Source organism: Benincasa hispida, chromosome 10 (genome assembly GCF_009727055.1).
Source record: "Benincasa hispida cultivar B227 chromosome 10, ASM972705v1, whole genome shotgun sequence".
NCBI classification, from domain to species: Eukaryota; Viridiplantae; Streptophyta; class Magnoliopsida; order Cucurbitales; family Cucurbitaceae; genus Benincasa; species Benincasa hispida.
This window is the reverse complement of record NC_052358.1, coordinates 44,156,676-44,161,854: the sequence shown is the minus strand read 5'-3', so window position 1 is coordinate 44,161,854 and position 5,179 is coordinate 44,156,676. Positions and strand designations below refer to the sequence as shown.

Below are 5,179 nucleotides of genomic sequence, written 5' to 3'. Positions count from 1 at the left end.
ATTTCACTACTCAAACAAAGATTTTAGCACTTAAGTTCAAGGTATATGTAGAGTTTCTTTTTTAGTACATTGTATTTACATACTCAAACAAATATTTTAGCAATTTCAAGATATTTGTTGCTTCTCATACTTATACTACATCTTTTGACATGAATCTTCCATGTATTCTTTTCCCCAAATTTTTTATTTTTTTTATTTATTTTTTTTATTTTTTTAAAGTTTGTTACACTATTGTATGAATTTAGATGTGTTTCCCTATGTTTTTTGTTAGGTAGTTTAGATTTTATTGTATTTCTATTAGAATTGTTATTAAAATACACCATAATCATATTTGACTTAAGAGGTAAATCTGTCCATTTGTAGATTTTAAAAGGTAGTGGATTTAGTTATTTTTTCCAAACTTAAATAGTTTTGGTCATTTTTCAAAAACATCATCCTATTTTGGCCATTTATCTAGTCGATCCTGAAATTTTCATTTATCTAAACCCAACCCTGAGATGATAATCCAATCCAAATTGTACAAATTGGATTGAATTGATCGATCTTTTCGGGTTATCGGATCTTTTTAACACTCCTAGAAAATATGCTCAAGAAAATTTGAAGAAATTCAAGATGGAAGAGTGTAAAACTATTTCTACTCCATTACCAATTAAAAAGTCTCCAAGAAAGAGAATTTCTGTCTGTGAAATAAAGGGACAATAGAAGCTACATTCTAACAAATAAGGAAGCCTAACATACGTAAAATATGTTTTTTTTCCTCGTACTTCATTTGGATTTCTCCTCATCATAACGCTGCTTTACTCTGTACCTCAATTCCCTTGAACACCAGAATTGAGGTAAGACTTTGAAGCTACCAAGTACCAACCACGTTACACAATATAAATAAATGAGTCTGAATCAAACTTGCGTCGTCAGTTTGAGGAACTCCCGACGTCCTATACATGCATCGGGAGTTCTTCAACCAACTCTCGACGCCTTGTTTTATGCATCAGGAGTTCCTCTCTAGACGAGTTTTTCCCGATTAAACTCCCAACGATCTATTATTCGTCGGGAGAGGATCTTCCGACGCATTTTCTACCCTTTTTCAGCAAATTGTGGTGTCGGAAGAAGTGCGATTTCTTGTAGTGATACCTAGTGAGATAAAGGATAACATGATGAATATAATTCTGGAAGGATGATCTCAATCTACATTTTCTCATTCCCATTATGCTACGATTTTACATGACGTCGTAGTTTCTGTCGTTATCGAGGTATTTCAAGGTCTAGTCTCCTATCAAGAATTTCACTTGTTTACTCATCTGGAAATGCATCCGGATAAGTAGCCAAAATTCTCCATTTCATGCTCCTGATGAAGTAAAAACAAATGGATGAATTAAACAAACTAGAAAGATATGGCCACATCTAATCAGTTGATAGGATTTGCCAATAGAAGCACAAATATATATAAATGATCAAATTTGATCAATAAAATATATCGGTCATGATCTTTCTAGGTCCGGATAAGTTTCTTGCCATGAAATAAGATGCAAGGAAAGAGAAGAGAGGATCGTGTAACTCCTACAACTAAGGATATGTTTGGATTGACGAGAAAAAAAAATTGTTTTAAAAAAATGTTTTTATATATTTAAACTTTTTCGATAAAAATTATTTATAATAAATTTTGAAAGTATTCCAAAAGCTATTTTAAGTAGTTTCCAAATACTTCAAATTTTTTTCTAAAATTAAACATTTGAAAAGTTAACTAGACATACTCTAAACAATAAATACGAGTGCGTTACATCAGAGAAGAAATGTTAAGTAACCACAATATGAAGCAATTGAAGGATTTGTGGACACCAAAGTCAGAGATCCTTGCAAGATGGTTAGAAAATACCAATTGTCTTCAATTGCTTGAATTTATAACAAAAATTTAAACATAAAAAAAGAAAAAGAAAAAGAAAAAAGTTTTCATTTCATATTTGAACGAGATAATGGCCATTTGTAGAGTAATTAAAAAATGGTTAAAATCACTTTCGACACTTTCAAGTTCATTCTAAAAATATACTTTTAATCATTCAAAATTAATTTTGGTAATATGAAAATTGAATTCAAAGTGTAAAATTAAACATTAAATTGATTTAGAGTAACTAAAGACGTATTTTAGAGTGATTTTATAAACGATAAAAGTAATTTTAGCAATTTCAAAATCACTCACTAACATACCCAAAGTGATAACAAAATTACTGTAGTTCTTCCACAATAAAAAGAAATCAGTGTCAAAAAAATCTTCTGCAAATTTAAATACATCGATGATCCACAAGGTAAAGGAGTTTGTAACTGTTGGCTAAAGGCCAAGGACTTTTAGAAAGACTTAGCAATAGTTTGTAGAGATCATGAAACTCCATATCTTGAAAAAGAAATACGTGGAACGAATTGAAATTAGACCAGTTTATCCATCGTCTCGTCTTCGATAATAACATATTATCATCCATTTCTCATCTATTAATTTTTGTTTTGTTGGGGTATTAAGATGAAAGATACCATATATTCCAACAGACAAAAGTTTTGATATGATAGAACAGAAGAACCACAGAAAAATCATAAACAATAATGAAAAGAACTTATGTGACAGTAAAAACAATTGATGACCACCCTACCTTATTTTTCTGAAATATGTAATCAAGGTCAGATTTCATAGAGTTTAAAAGATGAGTATTTCTAGATAGATCTCCAGACACTTCAGCAAAGCAATGGTCTGAAAACTCATTGAAAGAGGACTGAATTGCTATCCTGCAATCTCCCCAATCTGCAATGAGTGATTCAATGGCACAGTCAAACAATAACAATAATAATAATAACAAATTTTCAGAAAAAGAAAATTATCCAACAGTTGGAAGATCGAGTCGGTACAGAACCCCAATCTGTGTCCTAATTTGTCAAATTTCACCTCTACTATCGACAACAATTCTGATAAGCGAAAGAGCTAAGAAGCATGGACACAAATATGAGACATGGATACAATACGACACCATACCGACACGGCAACACATCATTTTTCAAAAGTTTAGAACACGGATATGGCAAGGACACGTTTATTAAAACATACATTTTTAAATCTGTATATCATTTTTAAACGAGAAGGAAGTTCAAAATTAATGAGTTTATTCATTTTTATGCTTAAAAAATTAGTTTGATATAATTCACTCAAATTTTATTATTTTTGTCTTATATATGTTGAACTTAGTATATGTAAGAAGTGTTTGATGTATATATACCAAATGCTGGTCTTATTTTGACTTTATGTTAGAAAAAAACGTGGAAGACAAATATGAAAAATGAGAGATATATCTTTTCCATTCAACTAAGCATGCCTTTATATAGGCTTACAAACATAACCAAAGGAATGTCAATGGTTTAAAGCTATAAATGTCATCAAATGCTCATAACTCACATAACTCCTATAACTCAAAAATCACTATTGGTTACAAAAATTAAAAGTCACAAAACCCAAAAGTCACACTAAATACCATAAATAAAGTTTAATAATAACAAACTTTTCAACACTTTATACAACTAGCATACTAACAAGTTTTCGATACATATCCAACAAGTGTCGGAGTTTCGGAGTGTCTGACACCTGTTGGACACAGACACGCTAGTCAAACTAAAGTATCCGTGCTTCTTAGGAAATGAGTTCCACGATTTCTAAAATTTTTACATCCCTTGCAATTCCATCGACCGTGAACTTCTATTATGTCTCCATGGTCGCATCGTGGACATTCCTCTAGTTCAATTAACATTTTCGTTTGGTTTATCAACATGAGTTGAGTTGAGTTGGTAAAAATTACCAACTCAATGTTTGGCCCACCAACTTTAAATGTTAGTGGAGTGGAGTTGAATCGGTTATTTTAATCCACTCAACCCAACTTAACATTTATCTTCCTCCCATCAATGTTTTCAATGATTCACCCCCTTGTCCATTGCCAACGACTACCATTGTCACACTCTACGATATACTCTAGTGACCAACTTCAATGATCATCTTCATGTGGCCAACTTTGACAATCAACTCCAGGCTCTGGCTACCACTCTCGACATAATTCAACGAAGACCACCTTTAACAACCACTTCCGATGATAATTCTGGTTACAATCACCTTTGCCAATAACACTTGTGTTTACCTCAAGCGACCAACTTCAGCAAATACCACCTCCAATGATCAACTCTAATGACAACTGCCTATGGTGCACAACTTCAACGGTCACCTTAGGCGGGCAACTCAACCACCAACTGCATCATTTATCTTCTACGAATAAATCTAACGACCAACTCAAATGATCATATACTAAAAGAAAAACCAGAAAAAAAAACATGATTAACAAAAGTGTTTTCAAATAAAAATTTAAAATTGTTAGTTTCTAGTGTTTAATAGTCGTCTTTTATAGTAATTTGACATTAATGGATTGTCTGGAGATGATTGGTTATCCTTATAGACCTACTTGTCACATCCAGAAGACTGACCGCTTCTTAACAGTCCCAACACAAGTAGAAGAGATATTATTTGCATATACTTGGTATGACTAACTAGCTTGACTATCTTAGTGAACTATATACTTTTTTTTGTATGCATGAAACGGTCCATTGTTGGGCTTTTTTTTTTTTTTTTTTTTTTTGTGAACATGTATATAGGCCATTAATGACAACTTTTTTTTGTACATGTTCAACTCATACGTTCCATGACCGTTAAAGTATGTATAGGATAGTTACATGTAGCTACATGTAACTATAGCTAAAATGAGCATGTAGAAAATTGTAAATAATTATATTTTTTCTACGTCAAGTACAATAGCTATATGTAGAAAATTGTAAAATATATTTTTATTTATAGAGTTCACATCTCAAATGAGCATTAAAAATTTGGTAAAGTATGTGTATAGTTGAATGATGGAACAAAAAGTTAAGCAAAAAAAAAAAAAAGAAAAAAAAGGAAGGGTGAAACTTCTTTGAATATTGGGTGGGAAATTACCTATGGCGTGTTTGAAGTTAACAAAAAATATAAAGCAAGGGGAAAATTACCCACCATGTATTGAAGTTGAGAAAAAAAAATATTGGGTTGAGCCAATTTATGGAAAGATTTTAAATCCTAATTGATGTAGATCTCCAAGGAAAATCATTTCAATTTAGAAAATTGATTTTTATT

General features: G+C 31.5%; 1 pseudogene; it reads right to left on the bottom strand.

Moving 5' to 3' along the window:
• Window positions 1-1,242: 1,242 nt before the first annotated feature.
• LOC120089102 lies at window positions 1,243-3,960 on the bottom strand (annotated as a pseudogene).
• Window positions 3,961-5,179: the final 1,219 nt, after the last annotated feature.